This window comes from Falco naumanni, chromosome 13 (genome assembly GCF_017639655.2).
Source record: "Falco naumanni isolate bFalNau1 chromosome 13, bFalNau1.pat, whole genome shotgun sequence".
NCBI lineage: Eukaryota > Metazoa > Chordata > Aves > Falconiformes > Falconidae > Falco > Falco naumanni.
The window spans coordinates 29,993,469-30,010,974 of NC_054066.1; the positions used below are offsets into that span (position 1 = coordinate 29,993,469).

Here is a 17,506-nt window from a genome sequence, read left to right on the forward strand (position 1 = left end):
ATAGAAGTCTCCAGGGCTCTGCCTGCCTCTTTTTGTGTTGAGTACCGAGCGCTACATTTTGGTCAGGCTATGTGATACTGTCATAGAAATAGTAACATGCTGGCACAATAATGGACAAGTGATAAGCAATTAATTTCTCACTAGGTTCTTCTCAAATTTGAACGGGGATTTAGGAGTTACTAAAAATTCAACTTTCATGTATCTGAATTGAGGTTTACCAATTTGGTATTTTAAGAGTGCACTCCCCTTCAGATGACTCTTGTTATCAAGATCCTGTATTAACATCTTAAATTTTAAAATAAACAAAATAATATCAGAAATTCCTTTCCTCCACTGTAAACTGTACAATTTCCATTTTATTAAAGTAGTGGTGCTAGTCAGTAAGACATTTATCCAAATTCTTATTGTTTTTAAAACACACCTAAATTACCACAAATGATCTCAAACCAGACTGAGATGCAATGGTAATTCGAATTTCAAGTTCTTTTGAATTTCAGGCTGCAGGATGTTGACTGCAAGACCTGAAGACAAATTCCAGGTTAGAGACTGCTGGAGGGAAGAAGGGCATAGAAAAGGGCAAATGAGTTACTTGAATGTGTAAGTAGGATTTTTGCATTTATAAAGGCCACTAACTATCAAGAGAACCAGCGAACAGTAGCTGCAGTATTTAGCTTTAGGCTCTTCTTAAAGTCTCATGTGACAAAAAGCATGGAAATTTCCTCTTTCCTGACCCTAACAAAATTGCTCTTTTTTGTCTTTCCAGTGTTCATTGTCTTCTATATGGACAATAATAGGCATTAAATGCAACAACCAGTGAAAAAAAATTAGTATGTCCAACAACTGAGAACAAATGGAAACTGTAACACATATGGAAACACATTTAAAGTGCAAAAAGAAATTAATACATGTTACGAGATCTCACCAGTTTTTGCTAGCCCGATCCTGACCCCTTTCAAGGCAATGGCAAAACCCATTAAATGTCAGTGGGGGCTGTGTTTTACTTAACTGAGCTATGTTAAAATCCAAGATGCACATTTGTACTGATCAACAGACAGGTCTTCAGCGTAATACACTCTTCTCCTTGATGGGTACCTTTACTTCTATACTATCTTGTGCTGCACCTGATTGTGCTGTTTGACTAGAAGCAGTCTGGGGCAGGACCTTTCCTCTCTTTAGCATGACTTGTCAAAGACCCTCTAAAGAATTATGTAAATAATTTAGGGAAATTACAGCATTATATGGAACAGTTGCCTGAAGAGTGCTGGTTCACTAGGGGAGTCTGAGGTTAATAGACTAGTTATTGTCAATTACTTCTGGGCTGTATAAGCCCCTGCGTGGTTTTCATCTGTTTGATTTGGCTGTTCTCATTTACATAGTTACTCTTAGCCTTGTTGTCTGCTTTATTTCGAATAATTTGTGGTTTAGTGGCAGAAATAAGAAAAGGATAAGGAAAATCTGAGCCGCAGATCCAGTTTGGAATTGTAGTACATTCTTGATGCTGAAAAAAAAAAGTATGTATTTTGAAGGCATTATAAGGAAAGTACCATGTGTCGGCACTAGCAGTGAATTATTGCTGCAGGAACACCACTTTTAGGGAAGGCACAGAGCAGACCTAGGTTTGGTTTGTATTTTAAAGCCAGGAAATAAATCCTGGCTTTAGGATAAATAAGTCAGGTTGGTCTGGCTTTTCTTTTTCAGTTTGAAAATGAAAGATTGTAAACTTGATATTTAGTTAATACACTAGATTGCAATGAAATTTAAACACACAAAAATTCTTCAATTTGATATATAAATAGATTACAGTATTTTCAGCATTCCAGCCATATGATCAAGTACAATCCAGATCAGGTTGCATTTTACCTAGTTAAAAAAGCAATGTGAATGGTTTCAGATATCTTAGTGGAGTTCAGCAGCATATTCTCTCATATATTTAAAAATGTCGAGTAAAGACTATTATCAATTGTGGAGAAAATCCACATTTCTTCAACAGACTTTTTATGTCTTAAATCTTTCTGTTTGACATGAGTGTATTTTAATGGGACATCTCAATAATGCATCGCTGGATTTCCTGGAATCTAAGTCACTTGTTTTCTTGAATAACTCTTCTTTGAACAGTAAGTAATCACGTTACTTTGTGCACGAACAATTATTCAGGTTTTCTTACCAGCTATATCAATTATCTCTCAGTGTTAAAAACATGAGTAATGGCAGGGCATTCATTGTTTCAATTAACACTGGATGTCGTCTAAGCAAAAAGGGAATGTACACAAATTTCAGATAGCTAGTCATACCTTAAATAACCTGTGGCATGACTTGATCTATGGTTATAGATCAGCCTGCACTGCTGAGCTCCTAACATGCAGGTCTCATGTAATACTTGTAGGATAGGAGTAAGAGGAAGTGCGGCATAAAAAAATCATCTATTTCTAAGATGAGAGAGCAGCTACAGAGTAGACATTAAAGCAAATGCAACTCTATAATATTTAGATGGCCTATTTAAATAGATTTTCCAGGGAGTCCTGATTGTTTGGAATGGTGATGTCTGTGCTCTTCAGCTAGCTGAGACAACATTCATTTGGTTCAAGTATGTAAGATACTCGGGTTCAAAGGTGAACCAGTATCTCTGCCCCTCACATTTCACTTCAACACATGCGGTGCCTTTTCTTCCCCTTTTTACTGGTTAAGCATGCATTCAAGATCAAAGATTAGAGCTAGCTAAATAAAGGTGTGTGGGAGCTTCTACATATTTAGGTTCTGAGTAATTTTTGACAGATCTATTGCTACCATATCACGTGGGATACAGATTAGCCAAAACTGGTTCCCTGGCCTGTTTTTGCATAAACATGCTGCATAAAACTTACATTCTGCAATAGCTGCAACTTTGCTACAAAAGCACAAATACTGGTTTTGTAGTGGATAGTGGATTGATAGATAATCTGGGTCCAAATGGAAGCTGTATACAAAATACATAGAAAAAGTAGTACTTCTGTGGCGAATTCCTGCTTTTCTCATCAGACTGTACAGGCACTATAAAAGCCTGTAACTTTGCACATACTGAAATGCTTGTGCTGTCAGACACAAAAATGGTGTGGCAAATATAAACCTGAATTCTGTTTACATAAGTCTCAGGTTTTCTGCTGTTAATTTTGTTTTTAAAGTTAGGTAAGTAGTTCCACTGAAATAGAATTGTCAGTGAAATGGAGAAATTACTCAGCAAACCCAAAAGTGTTAGAAGTAGAGAAGCAATAGTTATGTATGATGATCTGCATTTTGTATTGTTATTATTTTATAATGGAACACTTCCATTATAAAATTGGTTAAAAGAACAGGCACAATTTGTTGTCCTTCATCATTAATGCTGAAGAAGTGATCTCAGTATCTATATCCATGTGTACAAATTCAAAACATTTTCAGAGATCTGTCTTGGGAAAATGAGAAAACAGAACATTTGCGGAAATGACTATTCTGAAGCTTGTCGGAGTAAAAGGATGGAAGCGGTACAAAATTACTTCTGGGTTAAATGAAAAATATCACAATACTTTAAAAAATTCACAACTAGGACTTCCATAATAATTACCTCTTTTGTGGCAAGCCCTAACAGATTCTGCATTAGGAGTTTCATCAGTGGAATTGTCCTGAAGGTGTTAAATAGTATGGAAACTCATTAGTAATACATTGCAAAAGCAGTGATATACTTTCATTTGAAGGATGATTCTTTTTTCTGAGTTGCACTACAAATAAGTCATTCCATATAGATAAAAATTAGCTTGTGAATTTTTCAAGTTAAGACCATAGAGTATTTTTCTTCAGGGGCTTGCATTCTGTTAAAACATCTGAAAATCATTAAAGGCTATCGATACAAAGTGGTCTCCAAGAAGAGGAGCTGTAGTCTCTGCAGGGAGTAGTCAGGACTCAGTGACTCCTTCTTACAGAAAGAGAGGGGTGGTGGCTGTTTTTTTTTCAACCACAGTCACACTCTTGCTGATGTCTGAATAAATTTGACAGCATCCGAAGTGAACTAGTAGATGAGTTGCACAATGATAGCATTGCTCTGCAGCAAACTTGACATCAGAGCAGTGAAATTTAAGTATGGAAGGATATACATGCATATATCTATATGATTGATATATATATATATGTATAGATATGATATAGATATATATGCAGTAGGTACAAAACAGAAACAGCAGTTAGGTCCTGGGCTTTACCCCAAGGGAAGTCTTGTGGTAGCGTTACTGTTAGTGGTGCTGACCTGTGCAATGCACACCCAGACACCCAAGTCCCGTCTCCCAGTACTGCAGCTGACCAAATGCCCTTGCAATGTCAGAAAAAGTAAAGAAAGCAGCAGTATCAGAAACAGGAGGTTAGTGTAACTGGCATGGATCCAGCACTCCGTGTGTTGTTCTTACGCAAACAGCAAGGCTTCTTGAATGTACAGGTCCGGGTAAGTTGCACTTGAGGGGCTTGGGGAGTCTTCCCATTCTTGACACACCTACCCTGCTGTTACTGCCACTGCTGTTGTTCCTAATGCTGTGTAAATGCAGTAAAAAAACCTATTTCTGTTACCTGTTGCCATTCCTAAAATCGTAGCTGTGAATCTCAACTCAACTGGAAGGTCACAGAGAGAGCTTGAAACAGGCTTTTATCAGGACCTCAGTCAAAGGGTGGGCAGAAAAGCACTGTCTTGTACAGCACTGTCAAGTATCCCATAAGAAAACAGTTTTTCACCTTTATACTACCACAACTAGTCCCCTAATTTAGTACTCTCTCTGCTTCCCCACCCATTAGCACATACAGTAGTTCTAAAACAGATTTCTGTATAAAGTGCTAGCTGGAAAACCCGGTAACTGGCTGTCTTCTGTAGCTGGTGTCAACAAGACATGAGTCCATTTTACACTGGCTTTAGTGATCATCAGCAAGTACATTATACAAGAGAATGGAGACAATTTTTGTCAGAAATAAATATTTGTTCCCCACTGATGAGAGGAATCCTAATACAAAAACCATGAACTCACCTTCAGAGCTTGTTAGTGTCAGACCATGCTGTTCTATTGCAAAAAGGCAGCCATTTGCTTTTCATTTACTCTAACAAGCAACTACTGTTTCCCCTTCTGCTTAACAAGGCTTTATTTAATCATGCAGTGAGTCTCACGTACAGCTGTTAATTCTACATCCTATTTATATCAATGGCATTTACCTTATGTTAATGGTTGCAGAAAGTAAATAGTAATGTGCTGAGGACATGCAAAACAAAATATGGTTTCTGGCTTGCTAAATATTCATCACTGAGCATATTTTTCCGCAGCGGTTGCCTTGCTGTAATAAATAAAGTCAAGGGCTAGGCCATTTTATTATTAACCATTCTATATTGACATGTAAGAAAATTAATTGCTGTCCTTTTCAAAAGAGGAAGCTGCTGTTTTGCTGTAGCATGACATACAAAGCCATAAAAAACAAACAAATTTTGCTTAGAAAAAACAAATACATTTATTGATATATTATACCAAAAAATATTGATATATTATACCAAGAAAAGGTAGTTCTGGGATATCATAAAGTGCAGTTCTTATATGGTTGTTTAGTTAGTGATGGAATTAGAAGCAACATTATTACTTCCTTATTAGTGGATAAATGTACTGAACAGTGCAAGTATGTGGAACGAAGTCTTGAAGTTGTATGGCTCTCCACTAAAAATGTGCAGAGTTGGGTGACAAATTAATACTAGCAGGCATACATGAAATGCAGGCATCAAGCTTGAAATCCTTGTCCAAGCAGAACTCCCATAAAAATCCACTTTGAAAATAGGTGTCAGCAAGCATTTAGCAAGTTTTAGCAATGTCTGTTAACATAAAGAAGCAGTTTCTAAACGCATTGCACCCTGTGGTGCGTAGTTTCATGTAAAATGCTAGTTAAGTGCAGGCACTGCCGATGATTTAACTTAAACCTGAACTGGCGACAAAGCCTGTGGAATTCTCAAGAAGTTTTTAATTGGATTTGAAAATGAGATGAATACATAACCAGAGCTTTCAAACATAACATATGTAATAACAGTTGCTGGAACTGCAGTGAAGGTAATGGATTTGTACTGCCTTTCTCACACTATGGCATTGTGCTATGGTTTGGTTTTGGCAGGAGATGACAAAGAGATTCAATATCATTCTGAATGCTGCCTGAAAGTTTCAGGCATTAAATTGTTATGACTGGTTCTTTTAATACTCTTCCAAATACTAAAAAAAGTGTCTGATGCGTTTATATTAAAACCAAACATGGTTTGGAAAAATAGTAAAAATTATAGAGGTGAATCCCTCTCTAACTGAAGTAAACCGCAAGATCTTCTTTTACTTCCACATTCTGGTCACAAACCTGTAAAGATAATATGCATTCATTTGAGAATGGGCCACTCTAATAAAATGAGATACTTGGCAATTATTATGCAACATATTATTCAATATCTCCAAGGAGATTTGTGCTGTGAAAATATATGGACTATTCCTCTCTGAAATAGTAAATCTTACACTTGTCTGTTCAAACCCGCCCCCCTTTTTTTTTCACCTTTTCTTCTTTCCTCTTTAGAGACAGTAACAATTTAAACTCATGCAAGTGTGGTTCCCGTAAGAATGGCTCTAAAATGCTTTTGGAGTTACTCTACCACTTGAATTAACCCTATTCTAGGTCAGCACAAATTTGACCTGTATTTTTCATTTGCTTTCTTTTTCAGTTTTAACATAATGTTTGAAAATGGAAAAAAAAATCATCTGCTCTACTTAAGCAGTAGACAAGGTTTGATTACAAAATACCATGAGCGACGCAGATTTCCCTCCTTGGACAACAGTACTTGTTTGTACTGGCTGATACTCATGTTCTACAGAAAACACACTTCAACAGCACATAGTAATGCACGTTATGACTAATTCAGCTTATAAGCAGTGCTATTGTGGTCTCTAGTATAGGAGGTCTTAGCTTTTTTTCAGCATTGTCACACACAATTTTTAGATGATACAGTCATACAAAGAGAAGATCAGCTGAAGGAAAAGAGAAAAGTTTTTTCTGATTTTCCTAGTCTTTCAGCATTAACACCTTTAGTTTGCATTATGACAACTGTATAAAAGCCATTCAGTTTCTTACTTTTTCCCCCTCAGTGAGGCATTCAGAAGATTACTAACTTACTATGAATCAGGCACTGTCTAGATCAAAGACCCCCCTGTTTTTTTTAAGTTTTAGGACATTTCTCCACCTAATGATCTTGGAGCTGATTTTTGTTTTCTTCTCATCTGGTGCCAGTAACAAAGGGCAGAGATGATAAGTGAGATCAATATTGTTCTCTGTTACAGAATTGCAGGTTGCACAATGCTATACAGTGGATCAAACAAAATTCTTAAAGAAGGTCTGCAGTGGTCCCCCAGATCTCAAACACCTCGACGGGAAAGTATGCCTGCAAGTTGCATGGCTCTCACCCAATAGTCCTTACTATTTAGATACGCTCATTGAATGCCGGTATGTGTAAACCAATGCAATACAAGCTCAGCACAAGATGTGAACTATAAATGGAAGTTTTCATTGAATTAACCCTATTCTAGGTCAGCACAAATTTGACCTGTATTTTTCATGATGTGAATTTTCAATGAAGGAAGGGATGTAGGTTATGAGAAAACATTACTGTCAGAGTGTGGGTGGCCCTTGTGCTGTTTCAGCATGGGGGGGTCTCATTGCCAGCAATGACATGGAGATGGCAGGCATGCTCCTGCTCTCTTCTACCCTGGCTGAGGGTGACTATGGCAAGCAGTTCCCTTCAGTGAAGGAAACACAGGGTGTAATTCTTGGTCTCATTGGCTATATTGTGCTTCAGTGAATGAGGGTTTTTTTCCCAGGGTGATGCTAGGGGTTACTCTGTCCAGTCATACTCTGCTCTGGTTGGAAGACTGTCTTATCATCAAGGTCTTTACGAGTACACAGAGGTCAGAATGAACAGGAGGAGACAAAGATGAAGTGGGAGTATGATGCTGAAATACGGAACAACAGTGCAGTGAAACTGTATTTTTATTCTATGTAGACCAATATCACAGTTAACCTGTGTGAACAGATCAGTATTTACTCTTGTGGTAAAAGACTTTTCTAATGGTAAGTAAATATATAGTACGATAGATTTAGCCTGTGGTAAAGTTCCTGGTGAGCTCTGTAAGAATGTGAAGGTTAAGCGATACCAAAGTACACACAAGTAGCAGAAAGGGGGTTCACATCTATTTTGAAGTTAAAATTTGCATGCAGGCATGCTGTTCTGATTAGCATGACAGTATACACATAATAATGTATTTGAAATTACTCTGTTCAAGAATGCGGACATATTCAAATTTCTTAGTCAGTAGCTCGATACCTAAGAAAATACCCACTTTTCTTCCAGTGTACTTCACAGAACCAGGCCACCAGCACCATCATCATACAGCCAACTGTTAAAAGAAATATGCCCTATCTTCTGTATCAGGTACAGTCTGTTTCTTTAGTGCTGCTTCAGTATGCAGAGACATTTCAGCCTCTGTTGAAATGTAATTAAACAGGTGGATTTCAGGGGAATTTCCTGGAAGTTCTACAAGGCTTACAAATAATATCTCCCAATTTTTTCAGTTAATAAAACTGAAACTTGAATTGTAAATGATTCACTCAAAGCTGCAGACCAAGTTAGTGCCCGAAGTAAAATTAATATCTAGGATTTGTTGATCTCCTGCCTACTCCTGTGAACACTAAACAGTGCATTGTGTAAACTGTCTTGATCATGTATGTGCATTGTATAATACATGTTGCAGTAGTCTGTTCTTTCCGCAGTTGCATTTTTGCAGAGGCATTGACACCATGCAGCATTATGGGGGGGAAAGTGATTTTGAGTGTTAAATTACTAAAGGATTTTTGAGTCTATACTTCTTTGTGTGTTCTCAGACAACAAGGGAAATGAGATTCTGCTTGTAACAGAGGTGATGCAGAGCAGAAACTTGGAAAGCTGGAGATGAAGTTGTGCAAGGGGAAGGGAGATGCTTTCAGTTCTCTCCCACATTGTCCACTTGTATCTTTCCCTATTGCACTTGCTTTCTCATTCCTGTTCCACCCTTTGCGTGTGTGGCAGCAGGAGGAAATTTGCTAGGTTCATGGTGAAGAAGTCTACGTGGACAGTCGGTGCTGCTGACTTCCACAGAGCTGCAGTGGCTTCCCAGAGCTGGCGGTCTAGTGCTTGGTCATGAGTCTCGAGCACAGCGCTTTGAGAACTGCAAGCCCATGTCTTTGGTCTTCCTAGCAGATTGCTAGAGGTTTTACATAAGAACGTACATTTGGGTCATGTCAGCATAACTGAAAGCAGCAGTTAGATCTGGGTTAGAACTAGATGATCTTTAAGGCCCCTTTCAACCCAAACCATTCTATGATTTTTGCCTTGGCCAGTATTCGAAAAAGACAAGCCATGAGACATGAAATAAAGTCAGTAACAGGAACCTGACAGGGACCTGCGTTATGCACAAAGAAACCCCAAGTGACAAGTTTGTGTGACTTTACCCTGTAGAATCTGTAACGTCTATTACTTCCTTCCATGACTCATACTCAGCTGCAAGCAGACAGGAACCCCGTAACCCTGTTTTTGCTTTGTAAATCATTAGACTTAATACCTTTCAGCCTCGTCCTGCTGAAATACTAAAATGGAAACCCACACCCTCACAGTCCCCGCTGGCTCTCCTTCTAGCCTGGATGAATTCCTCTCATCAGTAGTTACTGGCACTAACCCACTCAACTGTAAAAGAAAAAGTTTTATGACAGAGTGCTTATGGTAGATCATGAGTGCAGGACAATCCTTCTTCCTTCATTTTGAACTTATATTTAAAGGAAATAACACATGGTAAATTAAGCCGTTTCGGGGATCCACAAATACGTAGCAGAAAAAGCTGAGAAACATACAGCACAGTAACATTCTGGTCTGTAAGAAATCTATCTAGACACTATGCTAATTCAAAGAATAACAAAAAGTTGTAATGATTGAAGTGATCAGAATCTGATACCACATCTGGGTGGGTGCAGGGGGCAGAGATGAGCATTCTACAGGTTTTCCCAGGCACAGAACCTGAATTACAAGCTCACATCACAGCTCTGATAATGAGTAAACTTGAAAGCACTTGTCCGCGGTCTCTTCCATGCTGTGTTGCGAAGAAAAATTATCAGAATTATCTTGGAAGGCATGGAAATTAAAGATGTGTTAGAGTTTTATGAGCTTATTTTCACAGGCTATAAAACAAAAAGAAAAGAGTAATTCAGAAATCACTTTCCTAATAAATTTCATGAGTAAAAAATTAAAGTTTTTTAAAAATTTACAATAGTGCATTGCATAGGTGCTTAGAAGAAAACAATAGAGACAAAGATATTTGATGTCAACTTGGCTTCCGAATTCACTAAACATAATGCAAGACAAACCTTAATTGTGCTGGTATCTATCTGGAAGAACTGCACTATCAAGTGGAAGTAATACAAAAATTGTGTAGAATCTGACTGTAAAAATTGACTTCTGGTAACACAAATGACCTGACAAGTACACAGTGGATATCCATGAGAATTATTGGATTATTGAATTTTGCTTCAATTTCCTACATTTACATTTTCCACCACAGCTTTTTTAACCATATGCCAACTGCCCACCAAAGATTTGATTACCCACCCCAAAAAAGGCCCAAGAAAGGAAACCTCATAAAACTATTGTGGCTGTGTATATTCTTATTTTATTCTCCTCAGTGGCATCCTGAAGCTTTAAAGGACTATGAGAACCCACACTTCTGTATGTGAAATCACCTCTGCATAAATATGATCCTTGTCTTGAATCTGTATCTTTTTGAGAATCTGAATTTCAGCTCCTAAGAAGCCATGATAAATAACAACAGTCCTTACTCAAGCAAAGTCACCCTTGAAACAAGGCATCGTCTTTGTGCTTAAGGGTTCCCATTGCAATAAGCCACAATTTAAACCATTACCACTGGAAAAAATGCGCAGAGCTGCCACTCAGAAATATTGAGGCTGGAACCATGGCTGTTATGAAATTCAACAAGGACAAATGCAAAATCCTGTACCTGGAAGGGAAGAAGCCTGTCAACGGTGCAGGCTGGGGACCAACTGCCTCGCAAGAAGCTCTGCTGGAAGGCCCTGGGGTCCTGTGGGAGCAGGCTGGAAGCGAGCCCCCAGCATGCCCTGGCAGCAAGGCACTGTGCCCCTAGAACAGAAATCTCACTCACTCCAGGGAGGTTCATGCTACATTCTCACTGTTGTCAGCAGACAGGGTAGCCTTTTCTCAGCAAATCTCAACCAAGGGCCTTACTTTGTGCCACTGCAGTCAGCCAATTTTTTCCCATTTCTGATGTCCCTAGACACAAATCAGAAAAATAATACCAGGCATTGCTCCGTCTGTGGGGGCTGTGGTGGTGGCAAGAGCAACAGTGGCGATGGTAAAAATCACAAACTGGAGTCTGTGGCTTCTCATAGGTCTGTAGCCAGAGAAATGCCTTGTATTGCAGCTGTGTTGGCTGTCTGCTACACTCCTGTGAGGGTCAAGAACTGCAAAAACCTGTCACAGCAGTGTCACCGCAGGCCTTAATGCTGGGTTGGTCTCATGGTTCTTCCGGAGGATGGAGTGAGGGAATGGAGAGGTAGACCTGTGAGAGGAACTATACGGTGAAACTGTGCACATCGTGGGTGTTTTCAGCTGCTGACGTCCCCTTTTTAGTCGTAACAGAGTTTCTGAGGGGGAGAAAAAAAATCCAAACAAACCCCAAAAACGTGAAAAGGGAAGATTTAACACCTAGTCCTTTGATGCCCTAGTCTGTTGAAACATGGTGAATGGCAATAAGAAGTGGATTTGGCATCCTTGTGCAGTGGATTACAAATGGCATGCAGAATAAGGAAATGTGTTCTAATCCTTGTATGGATGATAACTCGTTCAATGATATCAAGTGAATTTCTTCACCTCATTACATCACAGTTACTCCATTTTCGAAACAAAGTTGATGAATATCCAGCATTAATCCTATTGAGATCTGCAGTTATAAAATAACAACAGCATGCGCAAGTTCAGGATGACAAATGATCCACATGTAGTTTTGTGATCCTGGCCTATGGCAAAAGCTGTATATTGCCATGACAGTTTATTCAATAGCCTGTAGCGGTCACTAAGTAAGCAATGTAGATGATGAAATAACTAATACTCAGAATTAAAAACTGTGAAAAGATTTATCAAGTTCACCATAAGGCTTCTCTAAAGACTTCCTCAATGTCGTGTTTGGAAAGCGTTTTAAATTCATCACCATCATCATTATTTTTATGTTGCTAATTCCCAGAGCCCTACTGAAGTTTTATGCATTGAAAAGAATAACAGCATTATTGAAGTAGGTCTTCAGAATTGACTTCATGGTTTTGTTACTCAATATGTATGGTAATTTCGTGGGTGTTAGGGTCTGGCCATAAATACAAAAAACTGATTATCATGTGTTCATCACTTATCTAGGTACTATCTAGCTTAGCTTTTCACTAGTACTTGCAAAAAATTATTCCAGAAAAGCTTTTTCTCATCACACAAGAATGTTCATGAATAGGGCTTATTCATAGGAGCAAGATTTACAGGGCTGGGCCCAAAGGTAGCAAATACATTGAAGTTTCATAGCATTTGAAAAAAAAAAGAAGAAGGAAACTTTGTATTTGAGCATGAATAATAGGTCCAGAACATATAATCAGTGGTAGTCTCTATGAAGACAATCCTTTTCCAATGAAACAGGATCTAAATGGGTGTCAGAGGTATCTTCACCATTCACTAACATTAACTTCAACTTCTGTGCGTGGTGTGCTTAAGGAGAGACCAATGTTTTTGTATTAAATTGGAGGAGAATGGATGCATTCCTGTTTCTAGGATAAGACCATCCAGGCCTTTAAGATATCAGCCCTGTGGCTTTTTATTCCCGTGAACAGGACAACTCAGTCCTGACAGTGCCAGTGTTACAGCCCCTCTCGTCTGTTGCCCACCCTTGTCCCCGACAGACCCGTGTGTATGGTGGCCTTACAGAGTGCTTCCAAGCAGAAAAAATTCTCCATCATCTGTTACAGTATGGCTGTCCATACAGGCACACAGAGCAGCATCTGCTGCCGGGGACAAGCTCTGTGCCAGCACCAGCTTGCCAGTCTGCTGCCCGTCAGAGCTGGATATACCCTGGCCAGACTCAGAGGTAGGTGCAGGGCTTTTTCCACTCTAGACAGATTATGTGGCAGCAAGCTCACTTACAGAGAGCAAAGGTGTGCAAGATGGAGTCTGGTCTGTTGGATATTGCCAAAGTGAATAAAATTCAAAGGCCTTATTTAAAATTTAAACTTAAAGTTTAAAAAATTTACAAAATTTAAAATGCTTTACCCATACCAGTTCAGAGCAATTCCCACCCTTAATGTAAACCTCTGCATGAAACAATGTTTCCTTAACCCGGGACATGCCTTTATAACCACAACTTTGTTTCACACACATATGTATGCCTCTAAAATTGTCTAGTTCTAAGAAACATAGGAAACATATCAGAATGATACTCATTTTGGGGACATGTACTTAGCTGTTACCTTGGACCAGAACAAATCTATAAGCTTTAGGCATATGTAGTATAGCTTTCATCCAAAGCTTAATTTTATTTTGAATCCTGTTGATGAATTTACTGTACTGATTTCAAAGTCATAGGGCATGTTAGCTGGATGGCTCAAATTTCTTCGGAAAGGGGATCGTATATTTTTAAGGATAACAGTAATATTCAGAGTGACATCAGTAAGGGGTATAAAAATAATCCAAAGAGTTTAGTTAAAGAATTAATACATTACCACATAGGATAACAAATGAGGAGCGGAAAAGTAGGATTCCTCTGTGGAGGTTTCACATAGCTGCCTCCCTCTATCCTGCTTTCCTCTCTCTTACTGATCATTAGGGCTGGACACTAGATCATATAGATCACTTTAAAGTGGTAGACTTGGTATTTGGGCAAACACCAAGCAAATGTGGCCGCTAAGATCTTGTAGTCCTTCACAAATATGGTATGGTTTTACTAAGGACTATGAATGACTATGGTAAAAATATAGTAAAGACCAGGCATATATGGTTTATTGGAGATATATACTGTGAGCTCAGCTGTTTCATGCTGTGCGAGGACCAGTGTGCTTGTTCTCTGCTACTTTCTTACCTGGAGATTGCTTCTGCCTGTTTCTTCTTTCCAGTTTGTTCTTCCAAGCAGTGCAGACAAGCCCTCAGTTCCATCCTCCCAGAGCACGAACAATGTGTCGTCACATCTTGCGGTGACTTTGTAATGTGGAGAAACTGGCACGGTGATGAGATCACGCTTGTTCTGTTTTCTGACCTGAAGGAATGTAAACCCACTGACCTCATATATGTGCAGAGGCTGGCAGATGCTTTTATCCACACCACTTTGTAATTCAACATTACACTTAGCCCTTACACTGTGTCATGCAGTACAGAAATTAAGTGCAAGCGGTCTTACAAGATGCTGCCATTGCATCAAGAGTAAAAGCAAGCTCCTTGGGTAGGCTGACCCTGACATGAGGTGGCCCAAAGGTGGCTCAGAGTCCCTCATTCCCTGGGCAGGCCCCTGAGAAAGAACCAAGAAGAGAAAACTTGGCTACTGCATTAGTTACTGCAGAGGACACCTCAGAGGAAAAAGTGTGATGGGCAGTGGAGACTCTAGAGACTGCCACCTAAATGCAGGTGAGCTGTGGGAAGATCCTCTGGAACGTCCAAGACACCAGCTACCTGCCCCCCTAGCTGCCTCCGTGCAGCCATGTGAGCCCCAGTGTGAATGTGCCGTGTGAATGCCCTTTGGAACGCATTCACTCCTGGTGTGACTTCCTCGTGGAGGTCTGCAGGCAACAACTTCATGAGTGTGCAAACTGAATGTTCAGTCTTACCTGAAACCAGCCTTCTCCCTGCTCTACTGCAGCTCAGGTTGGCCCCAGAGGCAAATCTGTGGCACCCCAGTTGAACAGAGGTTACCCCTGATGAAGATGATACAGCCTTTGTTCTGTTTGGGCAGGGAATAGGTTCTGAAGAGGATCCACCTCTGAGCAATGCATGGGAGGCACGAGCCATCCACACATAATAATTGCTATCGCAATCTAGAAAAGTGAAAAGCTGGTATCAACCTCTAACTATACATCCTTGTCTTCTGTAGAACTGGGTGCTCGGGCAGCATAAACTGGATGTAAAAGGTAGAATTTACATGACTTTAGCTTGCCTAACTCTAGTTGCCTTCAGCATACGTAGTTGAGGGAAGGGTGCTGAGGTTCCTAGTGTGCTCAAAGGATACCTTCAATAGCATTTAGCACAGGGGCATTTAGGCATAGTCTCCTTGATGGTGATCACTTACACTATATGAGAAGGTTGCAATCTCTGAGTAATCCTATTAATTAATATAATTGATTATATTAATTCTGATGTGCAGAGAGAGCTTCCATCCAGAACGTGCCAGAGAGAGGTACCTGCTACTGGTACACAGAGGATGTCCCAGGATCGGACAAAGCAGGGGAGGCACATGGGAGAGTCAGTTTTGTTGCACTACCTTCTGCACGAGTGAACAGTGGTGAAGCGCCACTTGTCTGAGCTGATCTTGCAGAAGGGCTGTGTGCTCCCAGCTGGGGCTCGGCTTGGGTGGAACAGTCTGTCTCAGCATGGGTTGCTACAGCTTGATGATGGTGTGGCCACCAAACACTCATTTGCAGTTGAAACAATCTCTTATTCCGGATTTTCTTTAATTCAGTTTCCTTCCTCCAGTGAGGCTGGGTGAAAAGCTTTACAAGCAAATGAACAGAATTATAATATGTACAGGTTGTGCTTAAATAGAAATTATTTATTAGTATTACTTCAGCTACAATAAATAAAATAATCTCTTGCAGAAAAATAAAATCTATAAAATTACTATGGTGTAGCTACAGGCAAGGAAAAGATGTTTCTGCTCCAGCAATAGAGCTTTTGTATTTCAGTAAGAATCTAGTTATGAACCCAGTTCAGTCCCTGATGACTAGAGAAGTCTGGGGAGCAGAGAAGAGCAGAGATAATTAAGGAAAAGCTCTGATGAGGATAATTTAGAAAGTAAGCAGCATAATAGAAGACCTGTCCGTTACAACTACAGGTTATTATCCCAAAACAATCTCTCAACCCAAACAATTTTGTTTTCCAATGCCTTTGAAACAATGAGAAAACATTGCAAGATCTATCCATTTGCACACTATGGATTCATGAAAGATACTTCTGAATCCTTACAGCATATGTTTGCACTATGCTACAAATTATCTAGCTTTACTTTGATTTCAGAAGCTGTAACAAGATGGCTCATGGTTCAAATCTGTATTAGGCTGCAATAGCAAGAGAAGACAAACAACTGTTCTTGCATTTGACATTTCAAGTGCTTTTTAGCAATGTTGAATATCCAGACAAACCAACATTACTGTGAAAGCCACTGTGGAAAATTATCAATGATAATACGGCCAGAGACAATTACAAACATGTAAAATAAACAAAACTGGCATTTTCTAAATATGCCTCTAAGGTGCGATCCTTTGCTCTGCATCACATGCATTTCAAAGGATTCGTAGATGTGCCACAAAGAGTCAATTTGTATATATAGCAAAATTAAAAAGTAGGTCACAGTTACATGCAAAAATAACACTTCTCCTTTAAGAATGAATAGCTAAGAGTCATTACACCATGTCGTATGTCCACAGGAGAAGAGTTACTGACTTCAGTGAGGATAGCTGTGGGAGCAGAGGGGTGTGAAATCAGGTCCAATTTTTGTTTGCTTATTCTAGCATAGATCCTCCTTAGAAAAGCAAGAAAAAGGCTCTTTATTCCTGCAAAACTTGTGGTGTTATCCTCTGTAACCTTCATGAGGGTGGGGAGTTAATACCAGAACCTTTGTGCAGCTGCTCCCAGGCTGGTTGCCTGCGGCCGCTCTCCCAAGGAGTTGAGCAAACCTGGGCACCCCTTAAGGCAGCACTGAGTTACACTGTTTCCCCCCAAAATGCAAAGGGTTATTACTGTGGGAGTAAGTTCTCTTTCTTAGAAAGAGAGGCATGGATTTAGGGGGGGAAATTAAATGGTTTGGTCATGTTCCCACTGACGCTGCTTGAAATGGTAAGACTGAATTATCTAGGGAGTATGGCAAAAGTCTGACATAATCTGGCAGTTTTAATTAATAGCCTCTATTCAGCTGTCAGAACCCAGCGGGTCTACTGACAAGACAGACAGATGTCTTATCAGCCTGTACTAACATCCTGTGTAGATGCCTTTTAGGTAGTAGAATACATGCTTAAAACCGTATCCTGAAGTCTTTCACAGATGCCCAGATGCAGATTTGTATCTCAGTTACAGATTTCCTTGAATGAGACACTCAATTTAAGTCCCTGAAACAAGTAAAACCTGACACAAAAATGATTAATTATTGAACAAAAAGGTATCATCATGACC

At 39.5% G+C, this 17,506-nt stretch overlaps 1 long non-coding RNA gene across 14 annotated transcripts in view; it reads right to left on the reverse strand.

The window, feature by feature from the left end:
- Positions 1–802: 802 nt before the first annotated feature.
- The window catches only part of LOC121096557, a 100,826-nt gene continuing 84,122 nt past the window's right edge, over positions 803–17,506 (reverse strand). For 8 of the 14 annotated variants that reach the window (XR_005830577.1, XR_005830573.1, XR_005830575.1 and 5 more), the window contains one exon: positions 803–15,831. This is a non-coding gene — a long non-coding RNA (uncharacterized LOC121096557). The remainder of the gene's footprint in view (positions 15,832–17,506) is intronic. The other 6 variants (XR_005830585.1, XR_005830582.1, XR_005830581.1 and 3 more) reach the window with 6 other exon arrangements.